General features: G+C 44.3%; 1 protein-coding gene across 5 annotated transcripts in view; it reads left to right on the top strand.

Moving 5' to 3' along the window:
- LPP (LIM domain containing preferred translocation partner in lipoma) overlaps positions 1-21,463 on the top strand; it is a 653,489-nt gene that overhangs the window by 30,467 nt on the left and 601,559 nt on the right. Inside the window, exon 1 of one of the 5 annotated variants that reach the window (XM_046658565.1) lies at positions 7,678-7,785. The exons of the other annotated variants lie outside the window; for them this stretch is intronic. The gene's annotated coding sequence lies outside the window, so the exon portion shown is untranslated. Of the gene's footprint in view, positions 1-7,677; positions 7,786-21,463 lie in introns of those variants that run through there. 5 annotated transcript variants of the gene reach the window in all.

Raw genomic sequence — 21,463 nt, 5'->3', positions numbered from 1 at the left:
AAAATAGTGGACTCGAAGGATGCATGCATCCTTCAGCTGGAGCCCACTGAGCTGCGCGCTGGGAGGGCAGGGCAGGCTCTAGAGTGGAGGGCTTTGGATGGTAAGAAGTAGAAGAATGAGTCTCTCGGGCTTTTTCTTAAAGTTAATAGGGATCTGTTAAACCCTTTGTTTTGCTGTGTGGACACTGTGGCTGGAGCTAGCTGAGCTGCCCCCTAAGGATGGATGAGCAGGAGTGAGCCAGAAAGAGGGGTAGGGCAGGGGCCCAGCAGGAAGAGGGAGCTGTGAAGGGAAAGGTGTGGGTGAGACTTGGTTCTCTCAGTGGGGTAGAGGTGCAGAAGCTTTGCACTTCTCGTTGCTCTGCTTGATCTTGACAACGCTGGCAGACCTGGATTCAGTGCCTTGGTGTGTGGAGCCAGAAAGAGCTGGGAAATTCCCAGGACTTCGGTCTCTTTCTCGTTGGTACCTTCTAGTAAGTGGAAGCCAAGGAAGAAGAGTGACTTGAAGCTCTTGGAAAAAGTTCCTTTTTATCTCTATCTTTTTTCTCCCCCCCCTCCCGCCTTCAGCATGAAATGGATTCCACTGTGTATTGCTAACCTATCAGGTGCCTTATCTTCCTCCCACTGCTTCCAGCCGGGAGAAGTGCTGGACGACTGAAGAGTAGGTTTGAACATTCTGTTGGGATAGTCCAGGAATGCTGGCTTATGGGAAATAGGCATTGCTGCCGAGAGGAGGCTGGGGACTGTGAGTAGATGGCGTGGTTTTAGCTGTGCCAACCCTTGTTTAATAATTTGCTTGTCTGTGCCTTCCTAATAGGCTGTATATTTTGAGGGCGGCTTCCATGTCACTCAGCTCTGTATCCAGGTACTTAACATAGCATAGTGCCTACGCCAACTAATTGCTCAATGCGTTTTTGCCAGATGTATGAGTGGAGGACTTTCCTTGTCTGCCTTCATATACTCGTCCCCACTGTAAGTTACCTCGTACCTTCTGTTCCAGTATAAGCCCATTATGGATGGGTGAGAGAATGCCTGGAAAGTACCCTTAAGTTCATAAGCTGGAAAAGTTAGAAGAAATTTCATGGAAAATTCTCATGGGAGTATCTGGGTAGCTGGTAGCCAGGTGAACACTTGCTAATGTGTAGCAAACTTGGAAACATGGGCGAGGCATGCAGTACACAGCTATATTTAAGTAGCTAATCCCAGCGCCAACCTTGGTTCAGGTTTCATGATATCCAAATAAAGAGCCAGGAGTGTGCATGTGTATACAAGGGCTGAGGTGAGAGAAACTGATGTAATGGAGGGAGAACAACCCTCAGGCTGTTTTTTCCGTTGAACTCCAGACTTTGGGTCTCTTTTTTGAACAGGATATCAAAGCCATGTCCCTGAATCGTGGCATTGCTGTGTGTAATAGGGACATTGGTCCATCCTGTAGCTGAGTTGGATCTCAAATGTTTGTTTCATGACAAGGTCATGATCCAGTCCTATTTGAAGCTGCTTTTCTGCTTCCAGAACAGAGGAAATTTGGCATCATTCCCATTGGTTTTATGGGGAAACTTTTTGGTGGATAGGGAGGGAAAATAAGCAGGTGGACACAGACTGCAACAGGCAGACCTCCCTGTGCCGTGTTTTAAGAGACATGTGCCAGGCAGAACTGCTCTCCTGGGCCACTCACCTGAGGGGCCTGGCTGTATTTGGAGGGTCTCAGGATGCTGAGATATGAGACAGGGGCGTGAAGCCAGAGCTCCTGATTTCTGAGGGTCATGGTGACAAGGCTCAGACCTCTGGGTTTTGAAGGGTCGTGCTGTGTGATGTCGTCCTACTTAACAAAGCAAGGATCCTGTGGAGTGTGAAATCCTGGGAGATGAATGCTGCATCAGTGCCCAGGTTTTGAAAGGCTCCAAACACTGAGGTGGTGACAGCTAAGGTATTGGACATTATGAGAAGCAGGCATTAAACAGAGGCATAGGTGCAGCGTGAAATTTTGGAAATCCCTAAAACCAGAAGATTTCAGAAGCATTCATGAGAATGCTGCTCTGAGCTGGGAGAAACGTGTGCACGTGGTCACTGGCCCATCTCCTCAGCCATGTTTGCAGAGATGGCTTCATTTTCTACTCCTTTTGGTGGCACAGGGAGAAAAGGCTTGGGCTTTAGAGCCAAAGCAGCCTGGTTTTGAATTTATGCTGTTACTTTACAGCTCTGTGACTTCAGGAAAGTTGTTTCTCCTCCCTGAGCTCTAGATTCTTCATCTGTAAGATAGGGGGAAAAATATTCTTACTGTGTAGTGTGGTTGCAGGGTAAGAAGAGTCCGTGCTAGCAGCTGGCCCGGTGGTGCAGGGGTTAAGTGCACATGTTTCGCTTTGGCGGCCTGGGGTTCACTGGTTCAGATCCCGGGTGTGGACATGGCACTGCTTGTCAAGCCGTGCTGTGGTAGGCATCCCACATATAAAGTAGAGGAAGATAGGCATGGATGTTAGCTCAGGGCCAGTCTTCCTCAGCAAGAAAAAAAAAGGAGGAGGATTGGCAGAAGATGTTAGCTCAGGGCTAATCTTCCTCAAAAAAAAAAAAAAAGAGTCTGTGCTAGCACTGGGGAGGCACCCAATTAATAAGAGTTGTGAACATTAATCTTCTTTACTTGCCCTTGTTCCATCCACAGTGGACAACTCTCTCATCCTGTATGCTGCACAGTTTGCAGACTTTGTGCCTTCTAGAAAGCCACCTTTCTTTCATATGTTTATATTATTTCCATTTGTTCAGGTCAAGCCTTTGCATGGTTTCTAGGATGCCCTCCCCAGGCATCCCAGTAGGCAGTGGCCTCCTTCCATCCTCTCATGATGTGGATCATTTTTTTCTTTTCTTTTCTTTGGGTGAGGAATATTCTCCCTGAGCTAACATCTCCTGCCAGTCTTTCTCTTTTTGTATGTGGGTTGCTGCCACAGCACAGCCACTGATAGACGAGTGGTGTAGGTCCGTGCCTGGGAACTGAACCTGGGCCACGGAAGCGAAGCGTGCTAAATAAACTCAACCACTAGGCCACTTGGACTGGCCTGATGTGGATCATTTTTTGTCTAGTGCTGTGTGCTATGAGTTCTGTTTATGCCTGTCTCATCTGTCAGCTCCCTGAGTCAGGATTCAGGTCTGATTCATCTCTCCCCTCCTTAGCACTGAGCACATGCCTGGCACATAGTTGGTGCCTGGTAAAGGGTCTTAGGTGACTGAAAAAAAGAAGTGATGGGGCTGATGGCTGGCATTCCTCTGGCTTTAGAAACTGGTGAGGACAAGAATAAATGGTTTAGAAACGGAGTGTCAGGCCTGCGGGTTCCTATTTCCTCATTCAGGGTGCAGGTTGGGATTGCCCGGAGCCACAGTTCCTTGAGACTTACCACCTCAGGCCTAAATCTGCCTCCTTTAATTACCTCCTTTCCAGGGAACAGGAGTCCTTGTTGTCTGCCCAGAAGCAGCTAATTATAGCTCCAACCTCCAGGCCTGGGTGCGCTTCTAGGCCACAGGACTGCACAGCCTGAACTGTCTGTTGATTTTGGGGTTTCCTCAGGGATTCTGTACATTTTCAAGTTTTCAGTGGGGACTGTTTTTATTTTGAAGCCAGCGAAGAGAGATGAGGGGCATAGAGTGTTCAAAATGTTATAGGAGCGTGTTAGGACAGAGTTAAAGAACTTGGAAAGACGGGGAAAAGGGGAGTTTTTAAAAGGCAGCAAGGTGACTTCAAAAGGGGACCTCATCATGCATTTAGCGACCTCCACAAGAGGGGCATTTTGTAATGAGCTTCCCAAGAAAGCTCCTTCACATTTGACTTCTGTGACTGCTGGGCCATGCTATTGTAGCTATTCCTTTCTTTGAAATATTTTATTTAAAAGATGTTAAAATAAATGCTCCCAGCAAAAATAAAATCAAATACTACAGAAACATTTATGAACAACACAAGAATTTCTTGTCCCATCTCTCCCCATCCCAGTGCCATTCCCCCACTGGTAACCATTTTTTGTTTTTAATTCCTGTTGTCATGTCTCGGATAACATGCTTCTGCCTTTATGTTTTGAGTTAGTGTCTCTTCACTCACCATTTTGTAGGGTGAAGATGTTGCAGTTTCTCACTATCTTTCCTCGCTCACCTCTACTCTTGTAATTTGTCAGTTAGGTTTTAGGTTACCTTTTGCATCCCCAGCATTTATGATGAAAACACGTATCTATGCACTTGTCTATGGTTTGTAACCATAACTGAGTTTTCTGTGCCGTGTCAGTGGGTTGATTTCAAAAGCTGAAAACAATCAACAGCATTTACATTATGATTTCTAGGTAAATATTGCTCAATGCAGGCCTTGGTCATGTGCTGTGGTTTCATTTCCTTTTCTAGGGTTCTGAGGTCACCACCTTTAAGCCACTCACAGGGGACTGAACTTTCTCTTAGCATCAAAATCTGATAGATTCTTCTAATTTTCCTCTCGTTGTTCAAAATCACCCCAGGCTTTTATTTATTTTATTTCTACAATTAGCTTCTTGTTTTTTTTAAAGAAATATTTTTGGAGTTTGAAGTTGTATTTTTTTGATTGGGAGAAGAAAATTAAGTATTTAAATTAAGACTTTTATACCATATTTTGTATCTTCTACCCTGTGTATCTTCTGTCTTTCTAATTGTTCTCTTCCCTGCTTGGAGTATATTCTGCTTTTCTTGAAGTTCCATCTTTTATTTTGGATTGGTTTCTCCAAATTTGGGTCATGATTTCTTATACAGTCTTTTGTTTTTTCTGGAGTTTCTGATTGCTTTCTTCTTTTTAAACCCCTGTGTCTTTATCACAGCTTCAGATATTTCCAGGCTATCATGGAGGAGTCCTGAGTCATGGCATTAGCTGTTAGTTATCATCATTGTTATTCAAAATAAGATATATTATTAAAATATTATCCACCAATCTTTTCTTATACATATTCTTATTAGGCAGATTTTTTGCTCTTTTCTTTCTTCATTGAATATTCATCAACATTTCTAGATTATTTTATAATTCTCATATTTTTAATGGCCACTCTCATATTCCATTGAGTGGATTATTATTTTTAAAATTTATCCATTTAAATATTTTTTCCTATGCATCATTGCCAATTATCTGCTCTTATAAATAACACTGTTATGAACATTTTAATGTATAAGACCTTTTTGATTAATTTATTTTATGACTCCTTAGTAGGGAAAGAAAACTTGGAAGCCCATGTCATCATCTTTGAGGACATATTCCAATGACTGTGCTTGTGTTAGACCCTAATAGGGATCATCTGGCATTACTTATTAAAAAAGTTTTATTTTGGAAAGGAGCAGTAGGAAGTGGGAGAGAGTTACCACTTCTGAATCAGCATGTTGGGTTTTCTTGGCAGCTTTAGGAAGGTTTTAGGAAGGTTTGCAGATTCTGCAAACGTGGTACTGCCTAGGAATCCACTGAGTATCGCCCTCTTTCACTGAGTCCTATGGGGCCAGCCGAGGCTCTGCGACTTATGCCTGTGATTCTCTTTATCACCCAAAAATTTTATGTAATTTTTTTTTGACCAAGTATTACTCAGAATGGTCACCTCCAACTGGATCACCTCCTTTATTCACAAGAATTCTCTCTCAGTGACCGCTGAAAAAATCAAAATCATTCTCAAAAATCAAAGAGGTACTCCTATTAGGAATATTCTCTAAGATATACAACTGCTTCTACACATAGTTTATAAGGAAGGGATTTGAGTAATGGCAGGATTATTAGAACAAAGGGACCACTGTGAAGAAATACACAAGGGCTGACCCCGTGGCCGAGTGGTTAAGTTCCTGCCCTCTGCTTCAGTGGCCCAGAGTTTCACAGGTTCGGATCCTGGCCGTGGACATGGCACCGCTCATCAGGCCACGCTGAGGCGGCATCCCATGTACTACAACTAGAAGGACCCACAATTAAAAATATACAACTATGTACTGGGGGGATTTGGGGAGAAAAAGCAGAAAAAAAAAAGATGGCAACAGTTGTGAGCTCAGGTGCCAATCTTTAAAAAAAAAAAAGAAATCCACAGTCACGAGAAGGGTACATTTTGAGATAGTGAAGAGACTGTCTTATTGTTTTCTTGTCACCCAAGGGCATTGCATTACTATAAAACTTCATCAGTCTGGCAATATTTACTCTGTGGTATTTACAAAGTCTGTGTGACATAATTACATAAAAATGGGACCCTTGTCTTTGAAACGCTTTACAATTCATTGATGAATACTTGTCGCTATATGCTAAAGGATATATATCCAGTTGCACTATGGAAAAATTCTGAGCTTAATGAGTCATAGTCTAATTATTTTGGATAGTAGGTGATAATATTGTATTGAAGGTGATGATGAGACACATAGGTCCAGAATATCACAGCCTGGAGTGGATCTGGTCCAACAGTCCCATTTTAATATGAGCGAAAGGGGACCTGGAGGGAAGAAGGGCTCACTCAAGGTCATATAAGGAGCTAGTGGCAGAACGAAGTCTAGACTCCGCATTTCCTCGTTTCTAGTCCATTGTTCTTTTCTTATGCTATCTCTTATAATTTAAAACATTTGCAATTTTGTTTCTGGCTGTGTAAACTGTACTTCATGGGGCTGGAAATTAGAGAAATTTTCCATCATATAGAGAGATGCAGAATATTTAATAATGGAGAGAATACATTTGTCTGGAATGGAATCAGAAAGAATTTAAGCTGAGACATAAAGGAATCATTTCTGAGATGAAGGAAGGTGTTAGGCAAGCTAGGGCCCTTTCGTAGAATATAATTGGAGCCATGCTGGTGTTTTTCTGATCTTTGGGGAATTTGGTGGTTTCTCTTGGCTAAGATACTTCCATTCTCTGGAACACAGATTCCACATCTAAAAAATAGGAGAGTTGGAGCTGATGGGCTGGGCTGTGTAGACCCTGGAGCTCTGAGCTCCATAAGTCCATGATTCTGCCTTATGTCACATGTCCACTATGCCTTGAAAAAAGAAAAAAAAACCTTGCTGAATCACCACCAGTATCACCTGCTCTGGTCTAGCTGGGAAGTAGGTCAGAGCTTGACAGACATGAAAATGTGGTTGGCTCCAGCTGTGAGCTCTGCCTGGGTCCCCCTTGCAGACACCTGTCTCAGAAAGGATCTCTGAGAGGGGCTGACACTCAGAGATGGAGAAGGGCATATTTGTGGCCCCAGTGTTGCAGGCAAGGAGAAGGAGCCATTTGGGGGTGGGTGGGGGATGAAGGAAGTGCAGCTGGGGACTGATAGCGAAAGCGAGAAGCAGGCATTTATAGACTGCTTGTCTTGTGTGGAGCCCTGGCGAATATTTGTTTTTTTAACTCCTCCCAAACACACTGGGAAGTAGGTGTCATTATTTGGATTTTAAGAATGAAGAGATTGAGGCTTGGAGAGGTTTATTTATTTGTCTGTGGTTAGGCTGCTGGTAACTGATGGTGGAAAGGGTCAGTGTTGGGTCTGACTCCAAATTCCCTTTTCTTTTCACAGCCAAGTTTGCTGTGCTCTGTTCTAGGTGCTGGGGACTATTATAGTGATGAAGGAGACAGGCAGAGTCCCTGGCCTCATGTTGCTTGCAGTCTACGCATCAAGACAGACAACAAAGTAAACAAAGACCAACTTTCAGAGAGTGAGAAGTGCTGCTCAGGAGAATACACAGCATTAGGAGACAGCGAGCCAGAGTTATGTGTTGTGTTTTGACATCCCGGTCCGTAAAATTGTGCGATAATGAGATGAGCTGACCCGAGGAAACCAAACAGCTCTGGATTGCAATGCCTGAGGTGGGAATTTAGCCCCGGCCATGACGTGAACCAACTGTGTCACCTGGAGAGGTCACTTCCCCATCATTAATATCAAGGAAAATAATCTCTGTCCCTCCTACTTCACTGGATGATGAGGGAGGAGGAAGTGAATTAATTTGATGTGTGACAGGTTTTAAAACCTCAATAGGCTAAAAATACAGGGAGCTGTTTTTAACAGCTTTGGTTAACTTTTATTGGGATAACTTCTTTTCTTTATTTAACATCTTTTGTGTGCTTTGAGGAAACATGTTTCCTTGGGTCATTTCGTTATTCCTAGAGTGAGGTCAAGAGTGAGGACCCCTGTGCCAGCCTCAGGAGAGTTTGGACTGGATTTGTCAGCATCAGGGGACCAGTGGAGGGGTGGAGTAGAGAGCTGGCCTCCAGCTCATGTTACTGGAAGGGGGGAGGGTAGACTGGAGTCGCAGCAGCTGGGATCAGGGAGATGGTCTGTGTACCTGGGGAGGCGGGAGTCAAACTGGGTCTGACTTTAGATTTGCACACAGTCAGGCTGTTGGGCAACAAATACTTATTTGAAGGCCTACTAGGTGCCAGGCCAGGGCTGAGGAGCGAGCGGTGTAGGAGACCTTGTGAATCAATGCAGCATTTCTTATGAGCTTGCTCTGTGCGGGGTGTTCTGGATGCTGAGGAGCCATGTGCTTCTGGCTGCCAAGGAGCATCCTGTCCAGTAGTTAGTATCTCTCCTGTTCCAAAAAGTCTGTGTAGCAATATTCAGTTTAGTAGGTAAGTTGTCCATGTGGATGGAGATGATGTTTAAATGTGTATAATACCCTGAACTGAACAGGCACCGGCTCTGCCGGGGGAACCTTTCCATTGCCAGATTGTGGGAGGTTCAGGGAGTCCTAAAGGAGGGATTGGGAAAATGGGATGGTGTAAGGACACTTGGGGGCCTCGAAACAGAAGCTCTTTACCAATGGGCAAGGAAATACTTAAATACTTTAGCAACCTCTGTTGCCATATCTCTGTGTGCTGGGGAGTATCATCCTTGCATATGGTTATTCAACTATCTTTTACTGTCAACAGTGTAATGATTGATGTGCCCTTGAGGCACAGAGGCGGGAATAATTAGACAGGCTTGGTGGAGTCAGCGACGCTTGAGTTGGTCTTTGTAAGATGCATAGGAGTTTGGTAAAGAACCATCTAGGAAAAAGGGGGAACAACAGGCAGGATCACCAGTGTGTGGAAGAGCAGAGAACTTGACGATTGAGGAGTTGGGGCTTAGGGAATTTTGTGCTCAGGAGACTCTGAGGACAGCCATTGAAAGAGCAAGGAGGAAAGGAGAAGAGCCGCCCATCCGTTTTATCTCACCCACAAGGGAAGGGAAAGATCCAGAGCAGGGGAAGAGGCAATTTTTATTTTTACTTTCATTTTAAATAATAACTGCCACGTGCCAGATCGTAGGCAGTTTACCAGCATTGTCTCCAATCTCCCAGGAACCCCTAATCTCCCAGGAACCCCATGAGGTGGGGATTTTATCCTTCCTTAATCTTACAGGTTGGAAATCACAACTCAGGCTGTGACTTGCACGACTTCACACAATGGCAGGAGCAGGATCTGAACTTGGATTTGTCTGACGGCAGAGCCTGAATGTTCCACTCCTGCGTGTGTGGCCTCTGTGTCCTGAGAATTTGTAGTGATGTCCATGAGGAACAAGGTGCTTTCCTTGCATAGAAGTGTAACTTGTAACCGAAACTGGAGGCGTCAGTATCCTCTTCTGCAAAATGGGGACCAGAGTCTTTGCTTCAAGCCTTGGCGGTACTCAGGAAAGAAGCAGCCTTGGCTTGGGTGTCTTCCAGGCCCCTCAGCAAGACCACTTGTGGGGACATGGCTGCTTTGGTCTGTCTCTCCTATTGTCCCTGAGCCTTTGACTTACTTTCACTCTCTCAAGACCACCTCCTGCTGTCACAGAGAGAAACCACTGATCACCTGGACACTGCATATTTCTGGTGCTGTGACAGGGCTTTCTCAGAGTAAATCAGTAGCATGGCTCCTGAGTAAGACTTGGCCTCTCCTATAACTTGTCTTTAGGGAGAGAATGTGTCCGTCGTGCTGAGGGTGGTGTGTTGGTCTGTGTGCCCTTCATATTTCTTACCGTACATTCATGTTGGTGTGCTGGCGCCCCTCCCCCAACAATACAAACAAGCATGACAGACAAAACCAACTGAGTGGCAGCAGAGCATGGCTGTCAAGAAGGCAGACCTTGAGCCAGGTTGCCTAGATTCAGTTCCTAGCTCTGCCACTGTCTAGCTGTCTCCCTGTGCCTCAGTTTCCTCATCTGTAAAATGGAAATAATGATACTGGTACCTACGTCATAGGGCTGTTGGGAAGGTTAAATGAATTAATCTTTGTAAAGTGGTTAGAATATTCACTGGCATATAACAAGTGTTTGTTAATCAATAGCAGCAAATGTCCACAGACTGGCCCTGCCTTCCCCTGCCATTTAAGATACTACATGACATGGTATGTTGGTGCCTTCTGGTTTTTCTTTAAGACCTGGCTGCTGAGGGCACAAGTCTGACTTCTGCTGTGTGAGGTCAGGCACAGAAGTGTGACATGTTTCTGTGTGTGGTCTGACAGAGACTAGTTGTGATGGCTGTTTTGTCGTAAGGACTGTAGTGGGTCTGGAAAATGTGTGGCTGAGAAATACCAAGTGGAACGATAATTTATCTTTTGCTGGTAGAACGGAGTTCGGATTAAATGGCCTAACAGCTGAGTTTATCTATTTTTTATTTTCTCCTGGCGTTGTAGTCTGCAACCTGTGTATCAATAGCTTTATCTGGCTGGTCCGTCAGTGGGGGATTTTTAATTTGGCTTTTAAAAAAAAAGTCAGGAGTCACATAAAAGGAAACAGCAATGATTTGGATTCTGACCAACAGAGTTTAAGGCTCTGCCCTGCCACTCACATATTGTGACCCCATGGGTCCCCCTCCCTCACCTCTCACCTATCTCAGGGCCTCCACTTCTTCTTCTTCTTGTTTCTTCCCCACTGAAGTTAGGTACCTGATGGTCAGATGAGCTGCTTCATCTCTGGTGTCTGGGAGAGGCCCTCATTCTTGGTCAGTTAGCTGCAGAGTGTTGACGGAAAAATCAGGTCTGTTGATGGTGACCCAGGTCAGCAAAAGAAACAAATTGATCATCTGAATTTTTTTCTCTCCGCTGGACAATTGTGCTCCTTAGAAGTCCTCATTTCAGCTTCTTTTTTTTTTTTTTGGTAAGGAAGATTGGCCTTGAGCTAACATGGGTTGCCAATCTTCCTCTTTTTGCTTGAGGAAGCTTGTCACTGAGCCAACATCTGTGCCAATCTGCCTCTGTTTTGTATGTGAGATGCCGCCATGGCATGGCTTGATGAGCAGTGTGTATGTCTGCACCTGGGATTTGAACCCGTGAACCCCAGGCCACCGAAGTGGAGCGTGTGACCTTAACCATTACATCACTGGACCAGCCCCAACAGCTTCATACCTTTTTTAATCCCCAAAATATTTCTGTGTATCAAACTCAAAATGCGGAATGAAATCAAATAGTTATTACTATTCATCTCTTGGAAGTTAGGTGGAATGGAGATGATTTTAACTATTAAACTATAAGTGATGTCAGTCCACTACAGGACATTTTCTGTGCCCCATCTATAGAAAGGAGTTTGAGCTCTCAACCATACCGTCTCCAGACTTGCTCATGTCCTGCCACAGAACTTCTAAGTCTCTAATTTGTAGGCAAGTTTTATCCAGTTTTGCAAACCTCAGAGTGTGGTGGCTTAGGGAAAACCTAATTGTTTTTCCCTAGGAAAATCAGAGTGACCACATCTGTGGTTTTTAAAGGGAGAACAGAAGAATAGTGATGTCGCAAATTAAAATACTAGTGTTAATGTAGCCACGCAAGGTTTTATTTGTTTATGCATGTGTGCATATAGACTTGTTTGAAGTTTATAATATTATAAGCTCATATAGTATATATTTATAATATAGGGAGACTTCTGAGTGGTACCTTACTTCTGTATAATACTGTAATGTTTCCACTATTTTGAGTTTTACAATGAGTCTATGAGATATGCAGAGTTAGTTATATTTTTGTGGTAGGGAAAATGGAGACTCAGGGAGGTAAAGTGGCCTGCTTGAGATCCATGTGGGTGGTAGGTCTTCTGACTGGTGTTCAACAGCATTGTTTTGCTCTAAGAAAATTAGGGAGACTGACAACATTTGTGATTTTTGAAGGAAGAGGGGAAATTTTGAAGGAATGGAAGTTAAGCTATTTATGTTGGTATTAAGCTATACCAAGGCTCCAGTCACAGTGTGACCCAAGACTGGAAATTTAAAGTATGGTTGATACAGGGAAGTAAGTCATGGAGAGTTCACTAACTTTCTCAATGGAATGACAGTCCATCCATCCTTCCATCTGTCACCCTTCCATTCATTTCATTATTTATTTTTTTTAAATATGCAGTATGCCAGTGACTAAGCTGAGCCTGATTCCTCAAAGTTAAATCCGAATGACATGTGGCTGTTGAGTACTTAAAGTGTGGCCAGTTTGAATTGAGATGTGCTGTGAGTGTAAATTGCTCATTAGATTTCAAAGGCTTAGTATAAAAAAGTAAAATATCTTATTAATAAGTTTTATGTCCATTAGTTATGAAATGGATATTTTGGATATATTGGGTTAGATAAAATGTATTATTAAAATTAATTTCTCTGTGTTTCTTCTTGCTTTTTAAAAACGTGGCTGCTAGAAAATGAGGAATTACGTTTGTGCGTTATACGTCTGTTGGGCAGCACTGCTTGAAGCTTGTTGTCTGGTAGGGGAAGTAAGAGATATACCCATACGCGCTTCTCTGACAACGTGCCAGCCCTCGTCTTTCCTTCTCTGCCTTTACTCTTGTCTCTGCTTCCTTGCCCTCTTTTGGCTTCTTAGCCCGTTTCAGTCAGAAAGAAGGTCTGACTCAGGTCTCTCTCAGGTCTAGGGGGACCGAAATTCATTGCTTTCTAGCACTGCTCTGATCTGGCCTCTGTGGTATTCCAACTGTTGACCACTCTTGCTTCCTTGGCTTCCTTCATTCTTCCCCCACCTTTCTGACCTCTCCTCAAGGTTCCTTGGCTGGCTTTCATTCCTCCTTACCACCCGTAAGTGCCGAGATGGTAGAACTTTGTCTGCACCTTCTATATCTTTGTGCTCATGACGCCTAGGGTGTTTTTTTTTTGGTTTGGAACTCTTGAGCTCCAGACCCATATATGTAAGTGCGTTTTGGACACTCCATTTAGAAATCTTCAAGTTACCTTAGACTTACTGTGCCTTAGAATTGTCACCTTGGCCAATGATATGACCATCTGTCTACTCAATCACTCAAGCCTGGACATCGAGACTCATTCTGAATACCTCTTCCTTTTCCCTCACCTTCTATCTAGTCATCCTCAGCTCTTAGCGAGTCACTATGGTAGTTCCGCTTCCCCACCCCTCCCCCACGTTCACTGTCCTGCTTCCATTCAGACCCTCAGCATCTCTCTTCTGCACTATTTCAATAATTGTCAGCTGGCCTTCGTTTTCTATTCTCAACTTCCTCCATTCTATTCTCTGTTCTTCTTCCAGAACAATTTTCTAAAAATGCAAATCCGTTCATGCCACATCTCTGTTTTTAAAATCCTTCAGTGATTTCTTCATTCAGGGTAAAATCCAAAATCTTTTGCATAAGTTAGAAAACTCTTGACAATTTGGCCCCTGCCTCTTTCCATCCTCATTTTACTAATCCAGAGACAGATTCTATACTCCAGGAACATAGATGGGATTCTCTGTAGCCTCCATGACTTAATACATACACTCCCTTGTTGCAACCGCCCCTCTCCCCACCTTATCACAGTAGCTCCCATGTGCCTTTCAAGACTTTGCTCTGATATCACTTCTGCTTGAAACATACCTCTGACTTCTGATATCTCCACTTCCCTCATTTTCAGCTGTTTATTGAAGTTAGTTGCATTTTCTTGAGAGCGAGGGTCATTTCTTTCATTTCTGTATCCTCAAGTCCAAAATAAGTATGCAAGAGATAAAGGCTAAATAATAAAGAGTAGAGATAAAGCATGGTGGAAATTGTGATGGAAATTCTAGCTAAGTAGGGATGGGAGCAGGAAAGGCCCCAGGAGAGGTGGCGTTTGAGCTCTGTCTTCAAGTCTGCTGGCATTGGGTTGGGAGGATGCAGAGGAGACCCTCGTGTCATCATCAGTGTGCTATGTTCTACAGGACGCAAGAATATAGAATAGGCCCTTCTCCTGGTCAATACCATCATCGCCAGAGTAAAATAAGGAGGGTAATCTCAGAAGTCCATCTGGCCAGTGTCTGTTTTTGGTCCTGAGCTGGGTTATATAACTCAGCAGAGCTTCCTTCCCCCAGTATACAGCTGGCCTGGCAGGCAGGCACCCCATCCTTGCTCGTGAGCTGCCCCGGAGGAAAAGGATGCGGAACAGTTGCTTGCATTTTTATCTTTACTTCTCCTTTGGAGCTGCCTTTCTGGATGGCAGAGAGGTGACCTCAGCAGCCAGAGACAGGAAAGAGCAAAATGAGTCATCTCAGGCCCTAATGAGGTGCATGAGGGACCCTTCCTGGGAGTGAGGGTCAGGTGAGGTCGTGCTGTGCCCGGGGTGAGTTTTGCCTCGGGGCTCCAGGCAGCACTGGAGCAGAGCTGAGCTAATTTTACCCAGAGGAGCTGACTGTGCTGAAGGGCAGGGCTCATGACATTGGCCTTATCATCCTCTGATGCCCAGAGAGCTCCCAAGGTACAGCCCGTTAATGTCTGGGCTGTTTTTCCTCCTCAGTTTAATACGTTTTTCCATTAGGTGTGCATGTCAGCAAGCAGGATGCAGAGGTGCAAAGAGCTTCGGACTTGGTGGAAGGCCATGGAGCTGGATTGGGATCCCGCCTCCTGTCTGACCTTGGGCAAGTTATATAATCTCTCTGAGGCTCAGTTTCCTCATTTGTAAAGTAGGGCTTATACCTGGATCCTAAGATTGCTCCTGGGTTTACACACAAGGTGACACTTAGCAAGCAATCACTGTGTGCCAGTCACTGTTGTAGCGGCTTTATTTATAGTTCTTCACCCAATCCTATAAACGAACCTCTGAGGAAGGTACTACTGCTCTCCCTATTTTACAAATAAGGAAACAAGGACAGGAACAGACATTTCTGGAGGCCTGCTCTGTGGGGCTGCACAGAGCAGATGGCTAGGTGTGCAGCTGGCGTGGCTTGGAGGCACTGAAGTATTCAGTGGCAAATCTGGAAAATGAAGAGGTCAAGCCAAGAAGTCTCAGGAAAGAGTCAGTAATGATGCTATAACCATGCTTCATTTTGTGTGAACTGGAGTTTACATAGACCATAAGCTAGTCTGTGTATTCTATTTGCTTATGACATCTGGTATTTATGTCTGTTAGGTCTGTTTGGCTCGTGACAGTCGTCTGAGATATTTTTCTTCCCTTCGCAGAGGCCAGGGAGAAGGTCTTTTGTATAGATACACATAGGTCTTGAGCAGATCAAGAAATAGAGGAATGGAGCCCAGCCCTGTGGCCAAGTGGTTAAAATTTCATGTGCTCTGCTTCAGTGGTCCTGGTTTGCAGGTTGGGATCCTGGGCACGGACCTACTTCACTCACCCCCCATGCTGTGCAAGTGTCCTACATACAAAAAAATAGTGGAGGATTGGCACAGATGTTAGCTCAGGGCTAATATTCCTCAAGCAATAAAAGAGGAGGATTGGCAGTGGATGTTACCTCAGGCCGAGTCTTCCTCAGCAAAAAAAAAAAAAAAAAAAAAGAAAAAATGAAATAAAGAGTCATTTAATTGATCTATTGTTTTTGTTTTTGTTTTTGCCCTTTTGCATCTATCAGGCTTAAATGCAGGAAAGACATCCCACATAATTTAAGTGGAAAGAGATTGATTCATGGGAAGAGATGCTAACAAAATTGTTGGAGAGGCTGGAACAGCAGAAGCCGAGAGGCTACATCTGGAGCTATTGAGTTTAAGAATTTATTCCAGAGCCACACTTCAGGGATGAGGAAGATGGCATTAGGAAGTCACTGCTGGGGTCTTTAAAACTTTTCTCAACATCCTCATGGTTGGTGGTGGGGTGTTAGACTGCCAAATGGAGCTGCATTTGACTCCTAGGGTCCCACAGTGTTGCTTGCCAGTAAAGATAGCTGCAGGAGGATGTAGCTTCACTTTTACCTTCTGAGTCTCACACAAGTACGTCTTATTGCTGGAACCTAATTTACTAGCTTCAAGGGAGTGTGGGAAATGTAGTCTTTAGCAGTCTGTTTCTGCCATGCAGGAGGGCACTTTAGCGTGTGGAAAGGAACCCTGGGCCACATCAAGAGAATCTATCTACCACCAACATGTCCATTTAAAAATGTGCAGGAGTTGTTATCCGAAAACAGTTAATATGTATAATTAATTCTAGTTTTATAATATAATTAGATATAATATTCTATTTAATATTTGTTTATTTACATAAAATATATAACGTTAATATACTTAATATCCCCAAAAAGCAGACCATTTGCCCAATTTCAGATTCTGAATTGGGTTCTCCTGAGTTTTGACAACAGTGGTTGATTTGCAATTTTCCAGTTCAGTTTAATCTCCTCCTGGGAGTCATGCCCTGGGCAGTTGTCTTGTTTACATAATTTGTTCACAACTGTTTATTAAACACTTACTATGAGCCTGACGCTGTGCTAGATTTGCCACTATGGGCTGAGGAAAGTCATGAATTCTTCCACTGGGAGTCGTCTCTGGAAAGGGAGTAAGTCAAGTATATGGGAAGAATAGTATAAGGAAGGTGGTGATTGATGTCCTGGAGAGCAGGCTGAGCAAATTCTAAGAGAGGTATTCCAACCGGACTGAGAAGCAAGGGAGGTGTCGTGTAGGGTGACAGTGGTCGGGTGATTTTCAGTTGGGGGCAGCGTCATCTCTTTAAGGGGCATTTGCAAATGTGGTGGAGTGTTTTTGGTTGTCTCAATGCTGGAGACCAGACCACCATTGTCATTTAGTGGTCAGGGCCAGAGGTGCTAGGTATCCTCTCATATATGAGACACTGCAGAAATAAATGCCTGTCTTCAAAGAGCGACCTCATTCCTGTTGAGAACTACCAATAGACCCTGAAGGATGTGTAGGATATCCATATTTGATGGTGGGATGGGAGAGGAAATAGGACAAGCAAAGGGAGTAATGTGAGCTAAGAGTTCAGTCTGAATAAAGCAAAGAATGTGTGCTGAGTGGCAGTGGGAGGGGATTTATGGTGAGAATGGAAGGGTGAGTCCAAGTTATTGAGAAACTTGAGATATTAGATAAAGCACTTGGCCTTATTCTCTTGCCATTGGGAAGCCACTTAAGATATCAGCGCAGGGTCCTTGAGAGTAGAAACCTAGCCTCGTCTTATCACTGTGCATCAAGTAGACATCAGTGATGTTTTTTGAATGAATGAATGCCCCAGGCAAGTCATTTGCAAGAGTTGGACCAGTTGGTACCTGAGTTTTGCCATATCTAGGATCCTATGGTCCTAGCAGAGCCTGGCAGTCAGCATTTGGACTTTAGGAGAATAGGCGAAGAGGGCACGACAGCTTGCCACACAGATACTGTCTCCAAATCCAGGTGAAAGTGCGTGCTCACTAGTAGTTGCCTACACTAAAGAGAGAAGCGAATGTCTTAAGAATCTTGAAGGAAAGAGAGATTCTTCCATTGCCCTCCCTCGTGGAGCCCACAGGCCTTGAGGTATGTAAGGTGCATACTGTGCAGTCTGTATTAATGCTCTTGCATTTTGAGCTTATTAAAAATTGCCAATCAAAGTAGCAATTTGCTGACAAGGTTCATGGGCTGTGGCCATGACTGCAGTGCTTCTTGGGGAACGGCTTGCTGGTCTGTATGGTGATGCTGTCACATAGTGTTCCCTGTGCCATCTGTAGAGTCATGGTGGCTTTTCTTGTTTGTAGTTGGTGAGGAAGATTGACTGAGCTAACATCCGTTACCAGTCTTCCTCTTTTTGCTTGAGGCTTCATGAGCGGTGTGTAGGTCCACAACCGGGATCCAAACCTGTGAACCCTGGGCCAGTGAAGCAGAGCATGCGAACTTAACCACTATGCCACTGGGTTGGCATGGTGGCTTTTTGACACTTGGGTGGATCCTTCCTTTTTTTAGCAAAGTTCGGGTGGAACTGACCAAACACATATGTAAGACATTACCTTGTTTGTTCCTCTCTAAGGTTTCATTTCTGAAATCTTTCAGGAGGAGAGAGAAAGGGGTGTGTAGATGTATGGCATGACCCCAGAGTCCTCATTTTATGGCTCAGAGAAAGAAAGTGATTTGGGCAGGGTCACAGTAAGCTAGCCGCAAGGCCAGCACCTTCTATAGCAGGGTTTCAGTTGCGCTCTGCTGCTGCAGGAGAGACTGTAGTGTGCACGGGCTCTGGAGCCAAGAGCCTGCACTGGCTGCTGGCTCAGCTACTTATTATATTATAGACCCTCAGGTTCTTCATTTGTAAAATGGATGTCATGGTCATATCTGACATTATGCATTTAAAAAGGTGGGGCATGTGAAAAGATTGATCAATGACACAGAAATACAGAAATGTCTATTTATCATGATGTGGCTGTTTATGGACCAGTAATTGTTGGGACCATCTTTAGAGAAAGGATGGGGCAGTGAAGACACTGCTGACCGCACCCCAAGCACAGAAGACTCCTAACAGGTCTGCTTCTCCACTGCACAGTAAAGAAATTTTGTGCTCAGATTCAGAGGCACAGCATGGGGGTGGGGGGTGGGGGATCATGGCCAAATCTTGGAATTGTAAGGAATTGGGGGTATGCTCTTGCCTGGAGCCAGGGGTTCACGTAGCAATATAATGGGAGATGTGGCTGGAAAGATGGGTTGGGGCCCATTCTGGAGGTCCTGAGTGCTGGCCTGAGGGCAGCTGGGCAGTATTTTTTGTGCAGTTCAGGCCACTGGTGAGGAGTCAGCTAGGAGAGTGGTGATGAAATGGGGGTTAACCCAGCAGCACCTTCAGGATGTCCGGGGAACCTATGGCAAAGCTCAGATGAGAGACAGAGAATCTTGAAGTTGGAACAGGGGCCTCAACACAGGGGGATTCCTAAGTTTTGGTCACATTCTAAGTTATTTTTTGCAGTGGTTCAACTTTTTGCTTGAGGTTATAATAAAAATGATAGTATTTTATAGAGGTATAGAGCAGTGAAGTTTTCAAGAGCTTTCGCAGTTGTTAATTTCTTGGTCCTACTCAGCATCATGGGGAGGTAGAAGGTGGATTGTTCTTATCCCTGTTTTACAGAAAAGGAAATCGAGGCCCAGAGAGCAGATGGCATTTCTCAGCCACTCAGCTGGTGGGTGTGGAAGCTGGGAGCTGGGATAGCAACTCTAACACTTCCTCCTGTGCTACTGACCTGGAACACTGTTTTTCTCAAACTCACTTTCTGCACGCTTGACATCCTTGGAAGCCTAAAACGGCCATGAGTGTCAAAGATTCCAGAGACAAGCTGTAAGAGTTTTCAAAGATGAGCTGTAGGGAATTTGGGACACAAAATATGTTCCTCCCTCCAGCTTATTATTGCCATCATATTGTTTGTTCAGGTTGAAAATGTCCATGAGAGCAAGGAAGGAAAGAAATGGGCCCCTATCCTTTATCGAGTATCTTCTTTGCCTTCAACACAATGCTACCTACTTCTCTACCTGTGGACTTAGATAAGTTTAGCGATGTGGTGATCGTGACTCAGTGTTTATTGTGGGCATTGTACAAGGTAACTTATGCATATTAAATTAGTTAACTTTTATGAAAACTTATTAGGTGGATAACAGTATTATTTCCCATTTTACAGATGAGAAAACTGAGGCTTAGCAAGATTTAAATAACTTACTTGTGAGAACACAGGGCCTAAATAGATTATAATGCAAGCTTTCTAATTTGAGAACTCTTTCTTCCCTGCTACACCATGTATTGCCCATTTCACTGGTAAAAGTGCAGAGCTGCTTATGAAGGAGGTACTTCTCAGACAGAGGTTACTGGAATCAGAGCTGGAAGGTACTATGAAGAGCTCAGAGGGCTGGTGGTTTTCAAGCAGTGCTCCCCTGAGCCTGGGAGACTCCAGGGGTGGCCTTGGGGTTGGGGTGCTGAGTGTGGGAGATGACAAGTGGTGAGAAGAGTACCAGCGGACAGGAACTCAAGTTCAGCCTGAGCAGCTCTGCTGTTACCTAATTTACAATCTGAGCATCTGCAAAGCACTTTGTTCAAAGCAGAAAAAAAGTTTGAAAACCACTGTGCTAGCCCAGGCTGGCCTTTTACCAAGGCTGAGAGACAGAGTGGCTTAGCACAAGTCACAGTTGTGAGGGATCCCGGAGCTTATCCCCTTTTTCTAGGAAATGTGCATTCTGCCCACCTCTCTCTGAGGCTTTTGGAACGCCAGCTGCAGTTTCATGGTCATGCAGCCTCTGAGTAGCTGCAGAACCTTGAGGCTGCCCCATGTGCACCATCCTTGACCTGTATCTTTCAACTTAGCTGTGTGTCCCTTTGGACCTTGAGACCTTGCTTGAGATTAGTTCAATTTCTGTGCAGAAGAGAGTGGAAATTACAGCCAGTATTGTGTGACCTCGCTGGCCCAACCTTCAGAGACATTGTTCAACTGAAAACATGTAATTATTGAGTGTCCACTGTTTGCACAGTGCCGAGAACACAGGCAAGGTTTCTGACTCCAAGGGTCTGGTGGGGAGACAAAAAAATAAGGAATTTTGCTAACTGTTTTTGGAGATAGTTATGTTTGTTCTATACGATTATTATGTGTGATAGTTCTGTGGGGATGAGTTCATCTTATATGAATAGGACAGGGAGAGTGGGCAATGGGAAAGAGGGTTAGAAATTGGAGAGCACGTTTTAGAAGTGCAAAGGGTTGAGTTGGCATTGTGAGTTAGTTAATCCAGTTACTTCCAGTTACTCTGCAGTTACTTCTCTTCCAGTTACTCTCTCTGAGACTTGCCAGGTTTACTTTTTCTTTAATCCTTCATTTCCTCATCTGTAATGGGGGATGGGACTGCCTAGCTCACAGGGTTCTTGATGGGATTCAATGGGATAATATATGCAACCTGCTTATTACGATGCTCCGCAATGGAGTAAACACTCATTAAATTGTAGTTGTTATTGTTGTTGTTATTATTATTTGGCAGTGAGCAGCAAAAGAAACTACTTTTTTAAGTTGATCAATGGTGTGATCAGAGCTTTACTTCTCAGAAAAATCATTCTGCTTTTAGAAGTAGAATCTCCCCAAATCCCCCCAGTACATAGTTGTATATTTTAGTTGTGAGTCCTTCTAGTTGTGGCATGTGGGACGCCGCCTCAGCATGGCCTAAAGAGCAGTGCCACGTCTGCACCCAGGATCCAAACCCTGGGCCGCTGGAAGTGGAGCGTGCGAACTTAACCACTCGGCCACGGGGCCAGCCCCTAGAAATAGAATCTAATCACCTTAGCCTACAACAATTATTTGGCTTCAGGTTACCTTTCTGAGTTACCTCTGTTTTGTCTCCAGCCTTCTGCCCACTTCTCCCACTAGTGGCTCACACATCTTCCAAACTTGCTCTTCACTGGACATAGCTCCTCATTGCCTTCAAATCTTTCCTTTCACC

The sequence above is a fragment of the Equus quagga genome, chromosome 4 (assembly GCF_021613505.1).
Source record: "Equus quagga isolate Etosha38 chromosome 4, UCLA_HA_Equagga_1.0, whole genome shotgun sequence".
In the NCBI taxonomy this organism is placed as follows: Eukaryota; Metazoa; Chordata; class Mammalia; order Perissodactyla; family Equidae; genus Equus; species Equus quagga.
Note: the sequence above shows the minus strand (reverse complement) of the source record. Positions and strands in the feature narration are given on the sequence as shown.